A 9,624-nucleotide genomic window follows, 5' to 3' on the forward strand; every position below is an offset into this window, starting at 1 on the left:
ATATTATAAAAATATCGAACTTTTCACGCATATATAGCATATCAAAAATCTCGAGAAATTTCAAACAACTTTTGGATAATAAGGCATGCAACCATTTAAAAAAAATAAAACATGTGTAACTCACCATACAGGTCATAACTTCAAACCGTTCCTCGAAGTTCCTCGTGTTCTCCCAAAAAAACGCATCAAACTTGTTGTGCTTCACCAAATCATCATCATCTTTCACCTCTTTTATACGAGTTTCCTTCCCCAATAATTTTTCATTTCTATACTTGAAGACCTCCCCATATATATATTTAGTCATCGGCGGTTTCACGGAATATGAAAAGATAAGCCATAATTAATGGTCATAGGTTTCATGACCATTGGGTTTCCTATCATTAATATTATATTCAATTTCTTTCTCTCTTTTTTTGGTTATTACAATGTAATTTGATGAACTTTTTGGAAAGACAACCATCAATTAAACCAGAAAAAAAGAACAACCAAGTTCACCGAAAAAATAGGACAACCAACAAAAGTACACCCATCTTCTACAAGGCATAGAAAAAGGGGTAGCTACGAAAATCAAACGAAACAAGAGCCCCACACATGGGGGCTACCAGAACAATTAAGGGACAAATGAAGAGAGCACGAAACGATAATAAAGAAACTACTAAGTGGGAGAAGTCGAATTACAACACCACAAAATTCAAGGCCTACCAAAATCTTTGACACGGTGAGAAAGCCAATGAAATGAGGCAAGCTGGATCTTGAACAATAAGTCGACATCATCATGCAAACTAATCAACACAAGTTTATTCCGAGAGCTCCAAATTGAAAAGAGGCGAATCTAAATAACTGTAACCCGAAATTTTTGCTCAGAAGGCAGTTTATTGGAGGGTTCGAGCAAAGCCAACACATCTGCAACCGAAGCTAAATGTCGAGGCAAAAAACTCCATCAATTTAAAATCCCAGCTTACAATGACGACACTATAGGACATCCCACAAAGTAGGGATCCACCAATTCAATGATGTTACTGTATCAAGGACAAAGCACCGAGTTAAAGTCGATCCGCATTTGGTCTAGACAAGCATGAACCCAAATTCTTCCAAGCTTCAACCGCCAAACGAAGATACAAATTTTGTAATTAAATGATCTTAGATGATAGTTTATCAATCATTAACATAGACTTCCATTTCTTTGATCATCCAACATCATGAAATGACATTTACTACAATTTTCGTCTCCTCTTTTCTAGTACTTAGTTTGGCCATCATCGTCACCATCAACAACCCATTGGTCCATCATTTAGGATTTTGACAATTCATATTTAGATGGTGTTTCGATTAATTAAACGGTGCATAAATTAGTTATCTTTTGTAGGTTAATTTTTTGATAGGTGCATAACTAAATATTTCATTTTCATAAACCCAAAAACGACAAATAAATTTGTAAAGAAATACGTGCGGGACATTTATTATCAAGTAAACCATAAACATTTGGTCAAAATCGATCAATTTTTCTTTTGGTGTTTGGTGCCATTATAAGAGAAGTTGCTTAGGAAATTGAAATGAAATTTTTGAGCAATTACCTTTTTTTATTTTTTATCTTCTACAAAAAGATATTCCAAGCCTACACCAATAGTTAAACCCGATATTCATTATGAATCAAAGAGGCTTAAACCCATTTTACAAGTTGGTTGATGTAACTGTTAGAGATTCTTTAAAATGAAATTTTTTTGAAGACTTTGAACATGTTTTTTTTTCCTATAAAATCTTTCTACAAAATGGAAAAAAGTAAGAAAGAGGATGTAAAAAAAAAATCTCTAAATTTGGAGATCATCCCATAAATAATTACAATGATAAATAAATAGATTTTAATATATTCCCACCAAATAGAAAATTATGGCCTTAAATTTTTAGAGAAAGAAATAATATTTTATTAGATAAATGAAATATTTTAATATTAAAATCAATGTTATAATCTCTAAAATAAAAAATCAGTTGGAATTGAATATATATACTATATTATAAAACATTTGACAAAAACTCTTAAAAACTATTTTTTATGCATAAAGTATTGTATATTGATGCATATTACTTAAAATTCAAGATTACAAGTAAATCATACATAAGTACAACTTATTAAAACTCCATGTTTGAATTCGTGTAACTAACTGTAGATAAACATAATCAAATAGATGATAAACATCTTATTTTTAAAATATAAAAAATCTAAAATATAATTAAGATAATTATAGAGTTCTAACAAAATAATTAATTATTATATTTATAAGACTCGTTATTGAACATAAATTAAATTATAATAAAAAAATTAAATTAAAAATTACACAAAAAATAGGAAGTTTAAATAGTTAATTTAATACTAATATCGATATAATTTTGTCAATTTTTTATGATATCTTCAAATTTATATTTTATTCAAAAAAAACATTATCATTTTTTCAAAATCACATAAGATAATACGATAACATCGACTGAGATAAAAAATAAAATAAAATATTAAAATCAAGATATATCTCACTGCATTGCATGAATATCCTTTTAATTTTTTATAACGATTTTAAAGTTTCATTCTCCAAGAAATTTTAAAGGATATGGGCAAATGCTATAATACCTACTAGACACTAGACAGACAGTACTAGCTAAAGGGGCAATAATGGGCCGAAAGGTAGTTATTTGGGCCTTTCCATTTATTTGGTCCACTAGTTGGGTTTAGAGATGGCCAAATGGGCCCGGCCCGGGACCGTCAGAGGACCGGGACCGACAAAGGACCGGCCCGGGACCGGAACCGGTAAGGAACGGTTATGGGACCGAAAACCGGGATCGGTTGAGGTTTTTGGTAGTTTCGTGGGACCGGGACCGGTTATGGGACCGGCTATGGACCGGCCCGGCCCGGCCCGAAAATTCAATTAATTCTATAAATAAATGTATTTTTAAATAATTTTATAAGAAAAAGTAATTTTAATTATATTAAAACGCATTTTTAAAGTGTATTTGAGTGACCCAATTGTAAATTTTATAATGTATTAAAAATATATATCATTAAAAAAATAAAATAAAAAATCTTATTTTTTTAATGAAGGACCGGTTGGGACCGGGACCGGGACCGGCGGCCCATAACCGGTTATAAAGTACCTATACCGGTCTTATCATTTTCGACCGGGACCGGTTATGGCCGATTATGAGAATGTTGAGGACCGATTGGGACCAGCCTGGACCGGTTTTGGCCATCTCTAGTTGGGTTGGGGTATTATTTATTGGTGAAAAATTCTAGTTGAATCAAACCATGAACCTTAAATCATAAAGAAAATGGTCAACCCGCTTGATTTGTTACTTATTTTTACCTATTGAAAAGGGATTAGGAGGTGACGTAAATTTTTTTGATTGGTAACATATTTTTAAAACATTTGTTTTGGTATTTAGTATGTAAAGTTTTAAATATTTAAGTATTAGGTTAATCGGTTTAAACATTAATCGGTTATCATGCTGATGTGTCATCAAACTCAATATTATTTGTTAACGTGGCTAATGACATGAATTTTTTTATTATTCAAAATTAGTTATAAAATTTATTTAATTAATTGTAATTTATAGATTATAATTATTTGTGGATTATATAGTTATAAAAGTGAAATATCACTTCCATCGTCATGAGTTAGTAACGTAAAATCCTAATTAAAATAACCATGCAAGTATGCTTCCATTTTACTGTAAATATGGAGTAGATGAAAAGGGATGTATAAATAAAACTTTTAAAAATCATTTTTTATTTATTAAATATTTTTTATTTATATATATTACTTAATGTATGAGTATAGCTTTTTAAAGCTGCATGTTTAAATTTATACAACTAAATGATAAATATAATCAAATACATGATAAAAATATTTTATTTTAAATATAAATAATCTATAATATAATTAGGATAATCATTGAGTTCTAACAGAATACTTAATTATTATCTTTATAAAATGTTACATTATTAAACCAAAAATAAATTATTTCATTATTAAACTTAAAGTAATTTACGACGTTATTAAATCTAAATTAATTTATAATAAAAAATTGAATTAAACAAATTATATAAAAAAACAAGAACTTTTACACTGTTAATTTGATACTAAAATTAATATATACTTTTTTACATTTTTATGGGGTCTTCAAATTTAAAACCACACAAAACTGTATTATAAAATCTACAAAAACAAAGAATAAAAGGAAACAATAAAATCAAGATTGTATCTCGCAAAATTGCGCGAGTATAATTCTAATATATATTAAAAGACAAAGTTATGGTTATCTTGAAATTTTTAAGAGGTACAATATATTTAACATATTGTATTGTTATAGTTATCTTGAACTATTTAAGAGTTACAATATATTTAAGATATTATATTACTATAGTTATCTTGAAATTTTTAAGAGCTGCAATATATCTCCAACAATCAAATTAGTTTCAATTTTAAAATTAAATTTTATAACTTTGTAATTAGTGATTTGATTTACTTTATCCATTACTTTTTCATTTTACACTTTTATCATATTAATATAAATAATTGTATATGAACTAAAATGCATTTAAAAATACGTTTTTTTACAAATTACGCAATTATAATCGTCTAACCAATACCTTCGAATTGAACCCAATATTGAATATTTTTTTGATTTAATAATACTATTAAATTTCATGAATACATACAAATTAATTTGTTTTATATCCATACATGTTCATTTTCGTTTTACACATTTATCATATTAAAAATGCATAATCATATATTAACTAAATACATTAAAAATGTGTTTTCTTTATTTAATATACATTATACCATTCTTAATTGTCCGTGATTGGTTATAAAACCATCACATATTACTAGAAAAAATGTTCTCGTAAATGGAGTAAAATGTCTCATTGTTATCGTTTTGAAATACATGCCTAAGATTACGCAAATCTGGAAGAAGGGTAATCCGAAGAATAAACTTGCATTTTAAGGTATTTTTTTAGGATATTTATTTTCACGGACTATTTTTATTTTTTTTACTCTATTTCTCATTTCAGAAAGTTCTGATTTTCTAATTTCCATTTTGCTTTATGGGTTTTATATGATATGGGTTCGACACTGGTGCACAAGTAAATACCCTATATGAAGAACGCCAATTTGACTTCCAATCTCTTATTGTCATCATGTTGGATATGGTACTCTTTTTTTTGTACAGACAGGTTATTATGGAGATTGATCGACTTTTTTTTTGCAATGTTAGTTTTTTCATGTTATACGTCACTTGCTTTTGTTGGTTTTTGAGTTTCTAAAGTGTGAATCGAACTTTATATATATTAAGACGATGTTTAGCAAACTAGCTAATAAGTTAGTTGATAGCTGATAACTGATAAGCTAATTGGTAGCTAATAAGTTAGTTGAGGAACAAGGTATGTTTGATGAAAACTAGTTGATAAGCTAGATAGAAAATATAAATGACTAAAAAGACATCTTAAAAAACCAATCAATTACAAAATTCTATAAATATATATTAAAATAGATTCTTAATAAAATAATATGTTAATTAAGTTAATTAAAAGAATTTCGAATTGATTATTATTATTATTATTATTATTATTATATATCATAAATTTTGGATTTTTTAAGACAAATTTTTGAAAAAAGAATCTACATTAATTTATGATTTTAAATAACCATTATATGTAATATGAATAAAAATAAAATTAATCAACCTCGTATATTATAATTAAGTCAGGCACATCGCGAGGCTGACTACAACAGGCTGGAAAAGGTATGCACATGCATTGTAATTCAAGGCGGACGCCGGACAGGTAAGGGTAGGTAGTAAAGGAGATAGATAAACAGACACATCCTATTGCATTGATCGGGATCCTGAATAAAATCCTTTACTACAAATTTTATTATATATGAAACAAAGTATATAGTATTTTTATTTTTATAACTGTTATATTTGCTTTTTGATAACTAATTATATTGATTAACAATTTAAAATAACAATAATATAAAATAATTTATATGATTAATAATTAGAGTAAATTACATTTTTGGTCCATGTGTTTTAACACTCTGGGTCCCTATTTTGAAGTATCTATGAATCACATCCTTGTGGTTCACATTTTATAATACATTGGGTTCCTAAATCAAACTCCATCCAAAAAGTTATGTTAAGTGTGTCACATGGGTATTTTAGTCTTTTTAGCATTGACTTCCTGACCCCATCTCTGGCGAATACAACCTTGTCCGACAAACATAGGGCCTATCCCTTCTCTAGCAACAAAGGAATGATTTTTCCTGTGAAACTTAATGATAGGAAGGATTCTTCTTCGGTAAAATTCCAAGGACGATTTCTCTAGAGAAACTTCAAACACAAGGACGATTTCTTCAACCAAACTCCAAACACAAGAACGAATTCTTCTCCACATCGGCCCTTAAGAGCTCAAATTGCTCCTCTAGATCTCGTACTCTTGATCTGTCTTTCTCGTACACAAAAGGGATGGTCCACCCTCCTCTCGATTTGCTCTTCTCGTACACAATAAGGCTTGACATAACAGGTACAATTTCCACCTTCTCGATTTGCTCTTCTCATACACAACAAGGATAGTTTCCACCTTTTCTCGTGCCTATGGTTGGTTTCTTCCAGATTTGCTCCTCCTTAATCTAGTTGGTTTTTTCTGGATCTTCTCTTCCTCATTCCGTCTTGCAGTTTCTCGTTAGCAAGGATAAAGAGTCAAAAGCTTTTGGAGATCAAATGATTGAAGGAGTTTTTCCACCATCACTAGACGATTTGATTCAAGAAGACTTCAATAATCGAGATGGAGATTGGTGAGTTTGTCATTTGATTAAACTGTTTGATTCAAGTGTCTAGTCACCATCAAAGGGACGTTTTGATTCAAGGTTTGATGATTTAGGATTTAGTTAGGATATTTATTTTAGGGTTTGTTTGTGTGATTGAATTAGACATTGGGTCTGTATTATATATTTTTTATAAATATATACAAAATTGTTTGATTATGTTAATGTTTGTGAAACTTGTGTTATTGATTATGTTTAATCCTTTTATGAATATATACAAAATTGTTTGATTATGTTAAATGTTTTATATCCTCTTGCGTTCTTGTGTTCTTAAAGCTTACCGGAAAAGAAGGGAGGTATAACTCACTGGAGAATAAAGAATAACATGTGGAGCCATAATGTGAAAAAATAAGACAAAAGTACCCGTGAGTTAACGAATATTTTTTAAAAGAGTTAAATCAAGGGATCAAATGTATTATAAAATGCAAGCCACAAGGATGTAACCTGTAGATATTCGAAATAAGAACCCAGAGTGTTAAAGCACATAAACCCAGGGACCAAGATTGTAATTTACTCTCATAATTATAAAATAAAATAATATTGATGTATAATTAAAATTAGTTAATAACTGAATTTAGTATTTATTCATATTAGTCATAATTAATTTTTTATGAATAATATAGTTAGAAAAAGTGACAATAAACTCATAACAGTATATGTTTGTTTGAATTTTTTTGATTAATTGTTCATAGTATAATTATTAGCAACATACGTTTTCGGGCTATTTGCAGACATCTATCGCATATAAGAACCTTACAATGTCTAAGAAATCAAGATACATCTTTATATATATTTTCCACTAATACGTAAGAAAAATCAAATGCCACGTTACAAAATTGCGTATTGACCCACGCATGCCACAAGTTTTAACATAGTGTCATACTTGAGCCTTCAGACACGGCGTGTCACGACAGCTGCTGTGTTGAGCCTTTTAGAGCATTGGTTTATATTTATTATCGTTCTTATATTTGATTATTAAAGGATTTTTTTATTGAAGAACATGTTTGTGATCTATGCGGTAAATCCTCTTATTAATACGAAGCCACATTTTTTCCAAGTTAATGTTCCATATTGCTTTCCATTAGAATAAACAGACTTGATTTCATAAATAGTTCTTATATGAAACATTAGAGTCCAATTGTTTTGTTTCGTTTTATTACTAGTCTATCTTTTTGAAATATTTCGGTATTCAATGATTTTTTTTTATTAATCTGGATATGCAACCCGCTATGCAAGCCGACTAATCCCAGGGCGACCACCTTACCACAACATATATGGTTTTTTTGAGTATTCTTATCATATTTTTATTTAGACATAACTTTTGCATTTATCTTTCAATTACAAGTTGTAGAAACTACAAACCACTAATTAATTAATAAGTTGATCTTTAAAATGCAAGAATAACAAATGTTTTGGGGTTAAAAATATTATTTCAAAATCTTTAACCAATGGAACATTTTAACTTTGAATTTATAAATAATCAGATTTATGATTTAAAATCACAACGAACTATAAAATTAGCATCGAAAGGGACAGAGAATAGAAGAAAATTTGAAACAACATTGTCTTTTCGGGTTGTCAGTTTCATAACCGAAATGACATGTGCAACATGATGCATGTGTAAGTTACTAGTATTATATGTAGTGATCTTTTAAACCTGTTTACTTTCCATTTATAGTTTTTCTTCGGCAAAAGCTTAATCATTGGCCAAAATGGAGATGATGGATTAATTAGATGGCGGGGAAGATTTTATCGGAGAAATATGGAAATAAAGAGTTTTTTCTTCGTCTAATTAGATGGCAGAGGAGGTTTTATCGGAAGAAGATAGGAACCCATACTGTATTTTACTTTTAGGAATATATATAATTCACAGATAATAATAATGTATAAATTCTAATAAAATAAACCTATAACTAATTTAAGATAAAAAAAATCCATATGATTATTCACGTCAGCAAATAATGTTGACATGGATGTCATATCACTTGTCACAACAGCATGATAACTGATTAATATGTTTAAACCGACTACATATGTACTTAAATATTTGAAACTTCAAATATTCCGTACCAAAATGAAAGTTTTAAAGGTATGTTACCTAATATATAAATCAAGACAAAGTACATTATCTTCTCATGCAATTTGCGTTATTGAAGATATAGAAAAACATCAAACAACCCATCAATTTTAATTCATTGCCATTTAAATTGATCATTGAGTTTTATTTATTTATTTATCAAACATGGATAGTTTATTAACATATTTATCAATTAACAATGAGCTTATTAACTAAGTGGTCATTAGTCTAACGGTAACCAGATTACTAATAGAGGCAAAATCTAAGAAGGTCACTGTTTCAAATCTGTAACACCTCCAGATTTAGAAAATAGTAGCTCACTTTGATGACCCTACACATCTATGAACCAAAGGGGGTAGAAGGGGCACTCCACACAGAACTCTTATTTCTCGAAGACATAAAAGATAAACACGCTATTAAGATTAAATTTACAGTCTTATGACCCTTCCAAAAGACCAAAATTACCATTTCGATAAAATATACAAAACTTATGTCACGCTTCAAAGAAAAAATTATTTTCTTACGATTTTTGGCGTTTACACTTGAGTCTCACAAAGACCCAAACTAGTCACTAAATTCCACTATATCGCAAGGTCTTAACAAAGTGCCACACGACAAACCTTTCAAATACTACAAAAGATAAAGTCCAATATAACCACTTATTCATAGCTT

This window comes from Cynara cardunculus (assembly GCF_001531365.2).
Source record: "Cynara cardunculus var. scolymus isolate 2C chromosome LG 8, CcrdV1, whole genome shotgun sequence".
Lineage (NCBI taxonomy): Eukaryota > Viridiplantae > Streptophyta > Magnoliopsida > Asterales > Asteraceae > Cynara > Cynara cardunculus.